The sequence below is a fragment of the Amblyomma maculatum genome, chromosome 2 (assembly GCF_055883805.1).
Source record: "Amblyomma maculatum isolate TAMU_Amacu chromosome 2, ASM5588380v1, whole genome shotgun sequence".
Taxonomy (NCBI): domain Eukaryota; kingdom Metazoa; phylum Arthropoda; class Arachnida; order Ixodida; family Ixodidae; genus Amblyomma; species Amblyomma maculatum.
Window position 1 is genome coordinate 116,144,727 of NC_139345.1, and position 11,791 is coordinate 116,156,517.

General features: G+C 45.3%; 1 protein-coding gene across 1 annotated transcript in view; it reads right to left on the minus strand.

Annotated features, from left to right (window-relative positions):
* The window catches only part of LOC146199637 (sodium-coupled monocarboxylate transporter 1-like), a 45,170-nt gene extending 37,247 nt beyond the window's left edge, over positions 1-7,923 (minus strand). Inside the window, exon 1 of the mRNA XM_084592792.1 lies at positions 7,704-7,923. The gene's annotated coding sequence lies outside the window, so the exon portion shown is untranslated. The remainder of the gene's footprint in view (positions 1-7,703) is intronic.
* Between the last annotated feature and the right edge of the window lie 3,868 nt (positions 7,924-11,791).

Here is an 11,791-nt window from a genome sequence, read left to right on the forward strand (position 1 = left end):
CGACAGAGAACAAATTTTCAAAGCAAGATTTTGTAATGCACTGAAAAATCAGACAAGTCAAATCAATATATTCTCAGCAGTGTGTCACTATATTCAACCATTGTCTCTTAATGAAAAGGGGCGTTGCAGAAAGCTAGGCGTTTATTTTTTTGGTACACCGCGGACAGCGAACCCATTGCAGCTGATTCGCCGGAAAGCAGTATTTTTATGCAGAAATGTTTCACATAAGCGTCGCAATTCCTGCACAATATTCTCATAGTGCATGTAAAAAGACTGAGGAGGAAGTCCGCTCTTTTCCGCGTAACTTAGCTGACAGGAGGTAGAAACTTCCAGTGCTGATGACCACGGCAGCTGGACAAGTTGGAGCATCCCTATCGCTTTCGTCGATATTTACTGAGCGGGGAGCTCTATTCTCACTCTTTTAGCCGTATTCGCTTCAAGTAAGAGTAAAGTATAGGTTATAATAGTTGCGGCGAATGATTACGGACAGCTCTAAAGAACGTTGCAATAAAATATGGGCGCCTCCGTTCGGCTCGTCTCTTTCGTTAGTCCTGCTCGCTGCGTTATTTCTTCCTTTTTCAGGCTACCGTAAAGTGATCCGGGTTGATAATACCTTTCGCTCCACGCTCAGCATTTGAGGAAAAAAAAACATTTGAACATTGCCGCATTGCTGGATGTATCCGTGAATGCGCTTCCAATTTTTAACACGATGTGCTGCTTGAAATTGATGTAAATGGTGAAAGCAAGAACAATCTATTCACTTACAGCCGCAAATAAGATAAGATTCATGCAGGTTTAGTGAAATATCTCTTCATGATCATTTCTCATGAATTAACGTCCATTAAAAACTAGTTTCTTTGAATGCAATAATTTATAATAAGACTATTAAGGTTCGGGCACATTTTAAAACACTAATTCCGGTTTAAATGTGTTGTTTCGCAGACTCTTACCTCTTCCCAGCCTATGCCGAATTTCCTGCCGACCTTGTTCATATTGTCTATTTAAAGAAGCACGCTTTTCTACCATTCGTACTCAATACATCATAACGTGACAGAAATAACTGGAGAATAAGCACCTTACGATGAAAATGGCTTTCTAACTTTTGCGGAAAAGCTTTTATGAGTCTTTAAATACTGAAGGTCTTTGTCTTCCCGGCCGTCCCGGAAAAGTACAAATGAATCCGATTTGTTTATGAAGATGACAATGGCGAGAACAGCAATTGAATCGAAAACATCACAGCATTTTATGAGGAGTGCTAAGTGTGCATAGAATGCACGAAGTTTAGTGTTGCAAGCTGAATTATTTCATAGCATATGAATGTTTATATTTTCTTTCATTGGTTCAAATAAATTACAGCATGATTATTCATCCTGAGCTAGCTTTCATATGCGAGAACATCTTACCAGAGTCTGCTGAAGTTCTCTGAGTGGCATCTGCCCTTAAGAGGAAACGAATCGAACATTTAAGATGGAAATGCGCAAGATCGTGTCACACACTAAGCAGTAAGCGATGTTACCGAGTTACCACAGTCTGGACAAGTTTTGGAAGTTGCGGATTTATATACTGTGTAAAAATACCGCTTTGTTCCGGATCGCAGAGATCGACTGATAGATATAGAAATTTCATACGGCACCATGACCGATATCTCCGAGGTGGATGACTCGGAGTTGTCGGTGAGGAAGCCTTTTTTTCTGTTATTGTCGCTCAGCGCTCTCTAGATATGCTCAAAGTAGAAGCCGAACTCATGCTGCCCGTAGCGCACATGGAAACTTTCTTTTTTAAGAAAGATAATGCATGTTTCTCGCAAAAAGAAGGAATAGAAAGACGATGAAGCCGATGCAGTACGTAATTCGGCGCCAAAAGAAAAATTTAGAAACAAGTCAAGAGCCCTGAAAAGGAAGTATAGACACTTATTTTATCGTTATGCTGCCACCAAACTAAATGCTACAATACACGGAATTATTTGCAGGGACATTTTAAGGCAGTGACGCTTAACTCTATAATCTGCGAGGGTCCCGGTGCAGTCTTCTGACTATAGGACCCTTGTCTGTATTTTTATGCACTTTGTAAATATATTCAAGCTAATAAACTTTCACTTTCTATATGCTGAATTGTTTTATTTCAATTAACTGTTTTATTTTTCACTCTCCGCGGTCAAGATATGTAAACATTGCGACCAAATGTGTATTGAAATGTCAAGGGGTTAGGGAAAAGAATTCAACTGGAGGAGCTAGAATTAAAACTCGTTCTGCGCGTGTTCGAAAAAAAAAAACAATCAAAAACAAAAAATCCGATCTTGTATAATGTTAAACGTTTATCAAAGATGCAGTGTCAGTACTAGTAACACAAATGTTTGCGAATAAGAACTTTCCCGTTCAGGCTGTTACGTAATAAAGATTACAGGTAATGCACGCAATTCTAAATTCTAAAGTTAAAGCTCAGCTACTTTGGTCATCTGATGAGAAGAGAGGAGTCGCTGGAGAAAGATTTGATGTTGAGAAAGGTTGAGGGTGGCTGGAGAAGGGGTAGGCAGCGAACGCGATGGTTAGATGGCATCCTCGAGGCGCTGCAGATGAAGTTATGTGATGTTAGGAAGATAGTGAGAGACCGGAAAGCGTGGCGTGACATGGTCCATAGTGTCACGAAAAGTCGGACACGACTGAACGACTGAACTGAACTGAACTGAATGCACGCATAATGCTAATCTTAGTCGAAAGGTATGCCAAAAAGGTATTGGTATTGTTCCGGACATTATTAAACGGACAGCACAATAATTTTTGAGGTAACAACAGCTCACCTATAACATATCATGTAACAGTGTGTCTCGATAGGCACCCAAGCTGGCGATTACTGCAAGACTATTTAAGTTTTGTACGTCCCGCCGTGATGGTTAACTGGTTAGGGCGCTCGATTACTATGCCCAAGAATACGGGATCGAATCCCGGCTGCGCGACCGCATTTCGATGGAGGCGAAAGGCAAGGCACCCGTGTACTGTGCGATGTCAGTGCACGTTAAAGAGCCCCAGGAGGTCGAAATTTCATAGGACCTCCACTACGGCGTCTCTCATAGTCTGAGTCGCTTTGGGACGATAAATCCTATAAACCAAGCCATATGTTTTTACATTCCTGTTTCGTTAGACAACAAGTAATTACTTCTCGAATACATAAGCGCAACTGGACTTCACTCCTTCTTTTAACTTTCTATCTCCTGCATCCCATTCCCCCTTTCTCAACTCATGTCTTGTGGCAAACTCTTCGACAAAAAAAGTAATTACTTTAATTGCATAGCTTGCTGCGTTCACTTCTGACGACGTTTTACATGTATCGTGAAATGGGCGCAAAACGTCGCTCGTGTGACTTAGCATGCTGCGATGCTCTCGCGGCTGCATCACTTCGAGCACACAGTATGATTCGGTAACTCATAAAATAGGCGTACGATCGGAAAAATTGCTGAACCATATCAATGGCCGATAACGATGCGTCGCAGACACCTGGGTTTCACTTTCAATAGGTACGTATACAGTAGACACTAGTTAAAATTAACTTGGTTACTATGGATTCCTGAATATGATGAACAACGTGTAAGACCGTTGGTTAGCTTCCAAGCGAATTATAATAAAAAGAAAGCTGGTTTAAGATTAACTATAGCGTATGCCCCTCAGCTGAGATGAGCTTTCTCGGTGACCGTAAACCGCGAAAAATAATCTATGTAATATGATTCTTCGCAAGGAAGTGATTTTCATAATGTAGCTTCCGCGCACCATCGCAGAGCACTGCAAATAAGGTAACTCGCAAAGGTGCGTTTTATTGTGAGCGGTCTTGCTGGGGAGAACTATCGCGGCTGAGATGGCCACATCTTACCTACATAGGTAATGTTTGTGGCGTATGGAAAGGCGCGTGGTGTGCCTTCGCGTGGTAACAGTTATGCTGCAAGAGGAGCGAGATAAGACAGAATACGCAACCCTGCTGGAAGCCATCCAAGAAAAGAGAGCAAGGTGCACAGCAAAATTTAGAAAAAAAAAGCTGCCGCCGTGGGATGCAGTGAGAAAGCTGAATGAAAGCAAAAACTAGACCAATGCCATTTACAACTAGGGCAAGGTAAGCTAGTGTCACGCTTTTAGTTCTCAGCTCTATTCATGAACGCTCTGTTTGTAATTATTCTCTATCTACTCATTGCTGTTATATAACATACACAAAGAAGCACTTAGTATGCATTGACATCTTTTAAAGGTACTTCTGTTATGATGAACATATAAGACAAAATATGTTTCCCGTTTTTTCAAGTTCGTCTAAATGGGAGTCTTCATACTCTGTCTTTTAATAAGACAGACGGGCGCAGATCATGCGTACTCGCCGAAAGTGCCCCCCTCGCAGCCGTTGAACAGGCCCGTGCGCTCGCTTGGCTGCCCCCAGATAGCCGTTCCTCCTGGTGGATCAACTGGTTCACGGCGGCGCACAAATGTATTCAGCGTACCAGCCGTGAATCAAGAACCGGCAAACGCCAAGAACCAACGCAGACACCGTGAAGCTACCTTTTAACTTATTTGCATGAACGCTTGCTCCACTCTGCCGTGTTTCCTTCATATTGGACAACCTGCGGAGCCAACACATCTTAAACACTACCATTTCATCTGGTAATGTCCACACCCAATCAGAGCACCTATCATCAACCTCAGCCTAATGAGCGACCGCCCTTCTGGCCACCGGAATTTGTAAACAACTTAAGCTGACAGACTGTACCATTCTGCAGGGGACGATCAGAGGGGTATTGGACTGTTGGGAAGACTTTTAGAGTATTTTCCAATAAAGATTGCTCCCACTATTCTTAGCCTTTTTGTTAGCTATATGGAACTGGCAAGAATAACGACGTCTGTTTAATGTCGTATGGGAGGAAATGGCCTGAAGAGAGGAGGAAGGGGGGATGAGATGTCCATTGTTGAGGTAGTAGTCATTCCGACAGACGTGGTTTTTGCGACACGAGTCTTAAACTATTCCTTGTCTACGCGTGAAACTAATTATGGCGCAAGTGGACCCAATATACATAAGTGGAATTTCAATTTGGGCTGTCGCACTGCCTTCCTTCCCCTTGCATCCAGTCAATATGCAGGCACAGCAGGCCGGAGCACTTCCTCATCATTCTTTCAGCCGCAACAACAAAAGCGTTAACGTCATTAGCAATGCGGAAAGGGGATTATCGTATCTGTTACTGAAATACCTGTCGATCATTCCTGCGGAGGGGGCGCAGGCAGGCGGGAGAATGTGAGACACATATTTTCTTTCGATTGAAGAAGCAAAACGAAAAGCACGGCTGGGTTCGAACTAGCTGTTGGGAGTAAGAAAAAATGGCAGTAGTTTAGCTCTGGTTAAACCTGGCAGGTTGCGCTTAAGGTTCGGCATGTAGCGTAGCTGCAGGTGTAACTTGACGTGTTTAGCGTGTGATTCTTCTCGTCTTGCTGTTGATGCGATGCCGAGTCATCACTATTCAAGGCATTCTGAAGACTCCACGCAAGATCATCAACAGACGTACAAGTGTCTAGAGGTGCACGACGCGCTCATCTAGCAGCGTCTTGCGCTCGTCGCTTTGCTAGCCGTTGTTCACGTTCTTCAGCAATCTCTTGAACCGGTTGCCATTTTCTGGCTTCGGCGCATCGCCTATGCTTCTCGTTGTAAGATTGCATAGCAACTGATTTACCCCGACGCAAACTCCTATTTCTCTGTTTCCACTTCCACTCCTGTTAGCGATCGTCTTTTTATTAATGCGCAATTCCTTACGCTGAGCGGCGGCCGTCCACCCTTGGACCCTGGGTGCTGCATCCCGACCACCGCTTTGGCGCACGTGCCTGGATTTCGACGCGCGGATGCAACATCGGACCTTGCCCGCATCGCATGCCTTGAGAGAGTGCGATACGGGGAACGCCGGGAGTTGTCTTTTACGCTCTTCACACCATTTTGCCTGTCTGGCAGCATCGCGAACTCGTTCTTTCTCAAGCCTTTTCTCTCGTTCTTCAGCAGCCTCCTGAGCACGTCGTTGTCGCCTGGTTGCATTCCAACGTTCTTGTCTGCTCTTTGATTCTTCTCGCCCTGTTGTTGATGCCGAGTCATCGCTGTCCAAGGCATTCTGAAGACTTCATGCAGGATTATCACCAGACGTACAAGCGTCTAGAGGTGCACAACGCGCTCGTCTAGCAGCGGCTTGCGCTCGCTGTTTTGCTAGCCGTTGTTCACGTTATTAATGCGCGATTCCTTACCCTGGGTGGCGGCCGTCCGCCCCTTAGACCCTGGGTGGTGCGTCCCGACCACCGCTTTGGCGCACGTTTCTGGATTTCGACGTGTGCATGCAACATCGGACCTTGCTCGCATCGCATGCGGTGAGAGAGTGCGATTCGGGGAACGCCAGGAGTACGAAGTGCGTGAGGACGGGAGTGAGCGGTGCGTCAGCACGGAGAGCGGACGCTATGTGTGTGAACGTGCGTGAGCACACCCCCCTTCCCTTCCCTTTCGGCGCGGTTCAAGTGTCGACGCAGCTGCGGCTCAAGGTCAAGCACGGCGTCCGCCGGGGATATGCGACGGCACGAAACCTGGCGCAGTATTGCTTACTCAATAAAACAACAAAACAAGAAAAGCAGAATGACCCCTGGCATGAAGTAATGGAAAAGTGCTTTTACTGCGTGAAGTATAGGTTTCATACGGAGCACGTGCACGTCGTCTACTTTAGGCTCGATGGTATAAACTCTGTGTATTACCTTCGGGAACGACTCTATATTCTACATACTGCATGCGGGGCAACAATTTTGCATGGTGCGAAGTAGTGCTTTAGGTGTTCTAGCGACAAGACTGGGCGGCGGACAAGGGCCCACACTCACACACTGTCGTCGGGCAGATGCAAGACATGTCGCGGATATTGTTTGTAAATGTATGCATTCGTCCGGTGCTACTACCTAGTATGCATATACCGGCAATCTGGCGGGCTTCTCAGCGTTCTCAGCGCAGCATGGCATGAACTTCTAGTTGTCGATTGTTCGCCGGTGCACGGAATCGCGCATGCTTTACTCATCCTGCCCAAAGAAGATGCGAAACTGCGTAAAGCGGCCCGTTCCTCATATGGCCGTGCGATACACGAACGTGACGAAGAACAGGACATTGTCCTTATTATTTCAAATCGCTCCGATAAGTGCGTACCCATGTTGGAGGCACAGCGCAGTGAGACGTCAGCTGCGGCCGAATAGCGTACTTCACAGCGTTTCTACAGCTTCTTTTGTACTGGTACCACCAAATCTACCATCTACGCTGGTGACGTGGATAACATTATGACAGGCTCCCAGTTCTGTGGAAAAGACCGTATTAAGCCATTTAGATAACTGTTTACGATTCTTTTTTTTTTTTTTTTTTTGCTTTTTTCGACTATCCGCAAACACTTGATTGAATAAGGAAACAAAACGGCGCTAGGCAAGGCGGGACAAGTAAGGGACCGACACATTCGCTCAGAGCATGTGTAAGGACCGTACGATAGGGAAAGCAAATAGAAGAAGAGCTAAGAAAATGTGCACAGAATCTCATTTGGTACATGTTCACAAAACACTGAAGTGACTTGCTTAATGGTAAACCTCTGCTTTCTGAAGAAATAAGACGTAGTGTATACGATATGGCTGTAGACGAATATTTACAACTTACCCGAAAGGGAGGGAGACAAATATTTAACTTACGAAGAGGTAGACAGATCGGCCGGCGTTAAAAATGCTTCTCCCTCTCTCTCTCTGTCTCTCTCTCTCTCTCTGGCCTTCAATTCCGCACTAGGGAAGACTGGAACAAATAAAAACGGCAATAAAAAGAATGGCGGAGTAAGGTGGCAACAGTTTGCTCCGCGCGGGATGCGAAGGCCATGACAAAAGAGAACACAGAATACAAGCTCCGCGCAGCTCAGCAACAGTGTAGCACAAATGTTCAGCAGATAGTTCATGCGAACAGTCGGTTTCGTATTATAATCATTAACCGCAGGTCGTTTCACGATGAAGCGACCTTTTTGAGGACAACGCAGGTCAGACAAATGGCATTCAGGAGACGGCCTTGTTTGCGAACCCTCAGTGTACCTGTCGCTTTTATGACAAAAAATGTGCCACGTGTCCGCAATCATCCGCGTGACGCTCGCTTGATGCAATCCTGTCACTCTCAATTGAAAATAACAAGAAAAGCTTAATTCCAGCTGTGGTCATGAAGCCGTTTTTTTTTTTTTTACAAAGCTCAACATGGTCTCAGATAAAGCGCTACAGCATCGGCGCTTCGACTGCAGGAGAACTGCATCGCTTAATTGCTCCATGTATGTGCCGTATATGTGCGCACACGGAATGCATGCTGTATACTTTCCAGATAGACGGTGACTAGCCCGTTGTTCGATGATGGGTCCCCACTTATTTGTTCTTTCTTTTTTTCCGCCACTGATGCCAGTGAATGTTAAATTTCGTTCGTGTCACATATATCGGACACTGCGATGATTTGTGCTGCTCTAATGGCGTAAGCTTCAAAGGGCTTCAGCGGGCCTTTAGCAACAGCAAAACGTTTTTTCAATACACGAGCCACGTCACATGGGATGCTGGCATGTATAGCCACATAAAGAAAGGGAAACGAACCGAAACAAAGGAAATGCGAGTTAGTCAGTCCTTTGTTGTCGCCCAACGACTAACTGTTTTTTGTTTTCTTTTTGTGTTCAATAGCCCTGGTTCATCTTTGCGTCTCTGCACACTGACAGTATTCCGTTTGAATGCCCAGGGTATGCCGAAGAAAGTGCGCTTTAAGAACATCTGACGGAGACTCTCAACCAAGTGCCTTTAACAGTGCATTAGGTCTTTTAGCCTGCCCCAGGCAGCACAGACGCGCAAGGAAGTTTTTATTTTCCCATCTGTATCACGTCGGACTCAATGACAAAACTTTAAAAACTTGACGTTCCTCAATACTGCGCAGTCTGTAATATCTAAGAGATGGATACTCTGAGCACGTATAAGGGACACTGCACGTCACTTCTTTTCCATCACAATTGCTTTCTATCACACTTATTTTAACCGCAATGTCAATTATTGTCTACCACATCGCATCAATGCACCTCATTCCAAAACACATGGCCTCATAATTTATCGTTTTATTCTTCTTTTCTTCATTCCCTACACCATGCTCTTCTCTCCTCTCTTCTCTCAATTCCCTTCCCTGCCCGCAGCGCCAAGTCAGCAGATTAAGAGTTCTGGCTAAATGTTCTGCTTTTTTTCTAATATTAAAGAAGTTCTCCCTATCTCACAGAGTTCGCTGACTTAATTAGCAATAAACGTAGATAACTTTCTCCTCTTTTTTTCCCGAGGAGGCAGTTTGATCCCTGCGGGGTTTGGTGCAAGTGAAACGCAAGACGACCGTTTCTGTGCAATGTAAGTACAGGTAAGAAGACCCCAGGTGGCCTTAATTAATTGGAGCCCTATATACACTACGGCGCCCATTATAGTTCATCTCGCTTTCAGACGTTGAACCTGATATACCATATAGTCGTTCCTCTTTCTGCCTGTTCTGCCACAGATGTGTTTCACACACCCTTTATGATTTTTTTTGCTTGCTTACTTGCCCAACACCTCCTCTCTCGTTCCCGTCCTATTCCCGCGCGTTGTATATATATGCGTTCTAGGAGAAATACTGAATAACCGTCCGTGTGTTTGCTTCCTCCAAACGCAATGCTGCTTTCATCGGCGTATCTTGTCTTTGTCTGCCTAATATCACACGTTTGCTTGAATTTCACCTCTTTTCCAGTAACGTTATCGACGCAAAATGCTGCTCAACGTTTTCTGGACCCTGGCTATTGGCACCGGAACACACGACATAAAGAGTTTACCGCTGTTCCTTCCGATGCGCCCCAACGCAAGAGATACGTGTGTCTGGATGTCACTTGACTCAGCCTCAAAACATCCCGTACACTGTGGACCTAGAGGCCTCACAGCGGGTACTATTGATAATTGCATATCAATCTTTCGTGCACAAATATTGCGCGCAAGTGAATTTGGAGCAAGAAATGCTTTATAAATGCATTTTTTTTTTAATATCGAAACATTTCACAGTAACAATCAATATATCACCAGATCTCCCTTCGGCAGGCTCCTAGCTTTTTTTTTTCTTTCTTTTAACGTTCTTGTCATCGTCAGAAATGTTTCCCATCAGTTTTCCATGGCAGTTTTATCTACTCGAAGCGAAGGACCGACTTTAAAAGAAATATTTAGATGCGCTCCGGAAGAGTGGACATTTCTTTTCAGTAATCCCATAACAGCATGTTACAATATTGCAAAGTTGCCTGGCAATGAAAATTGATGTCCATGAAAGCCGGACATGCGTAGCTGGATCGAGAGCGCTTGGAGGCACCGAATTTTTAAAAGAAATTGTTGCCGCGCTCGCAGATTTACTGCAAGGTGAATAAAAGTTTGCTCTCTGTGGCGCTTAGAAATCATATGCGCCTCTCACCTTTCGGGCTGCAGAAGAATACGTACTTTCTAGAGAGACGACACAGCAACAGAGCAGCTGCAGTGAAGTGCTCACGGTAAATGAGGTTCCATCGTTTTAACGAAGGAATGATTTTAACGGCTACATCCTCTATTCTTCCGCACACTTTTGCACACCACGTGGAAGAGTAAAGGTTTGAGTGTGATTAGTACCGACGAATTTAAGGTGCTAGTAATGGCAGTGGCGAAGCGGTGCGCTGAGGACGTTTATACCGACATGAGCAAACAGAGCTGGTCAGGCTGAATGAACAAAGGCAGAAAAGAGCATAAGCCTACCCCATGCCTCCAACTGGAGCCTCTATACGACTGCCGTGTGGATGTTGTTGCAATTGCAAAAACAAAGAAGACCAAGAAAATGTCGACTGGCTCCAGCTGGGCCACTGCCACGTGCAATGAAAAGAAAGCCCGTAGAAAAAAAAAGATGAAAAAGAAGGCGTGCATGGCAGCAAAGATCGCAGTTACCTTCGAGACAGATACACCCGATATACTTCCTCTTTTGCAAGGCTAATCCCAAAAGTAAGGTCTCCAATGCGGTCGCAGGGATACTTTTTGCGCGGTTACTCGCCATGCTGCTAGGTTCATTGTTCCCCGTCTTCCAAACAAGCCATGGATCAGTGTGAAAGGGAATGTCAGTCTTGGCATGGCAGCCATTTGAAATGGAGCTCCCGTCTGTCGCTACCGCCAGGTGCGAAGTTCGCGCAGTTATTCGATTTTTGAACGCAAAAGGCGTTCAACCGATCGAAACTCATCGCCAGTTGACGGAAGTGTATGGAGAGTCGTGCATGGATGTCAAAAACGTCCGCGAATGGTGTCGGGAGTTCGCAGCTGGTCGCACTGAAATTCACGACGAAGAAAGAAGCGGGAGACCGTCAAATTCTGATGAGAAGAAGAAATGGTGCGGCAAGATCGGAAATCACAGTCAACGACCTCTGCATATTGGTCCCTGGCGTTTCTAAAACACTATATTAATAGATTTTGACAGCAAAGTTGAAATATCGGAAGGTATTCGCAAGATCGGTTCCGTGAATGCTCACAGACGACCGTCAACGGTAACGCGTTGACTCCTCCCGCGAATTTCTTCGGCCTTATGGAATGAAAAGGACACCTTTTTTGGATTCCATTGTTACGAGTGACGAAACCTGGGCTTTTCACATCACACGTGAGACCAAGAACGACGTGAGTGGCGGCAGTCCTCTTCACTCAAGCCGCAAAAATTCAAGCGAACACAGGCTACCGGCAAAGTCATGGCAACTGTATTTTGGGATGCATGG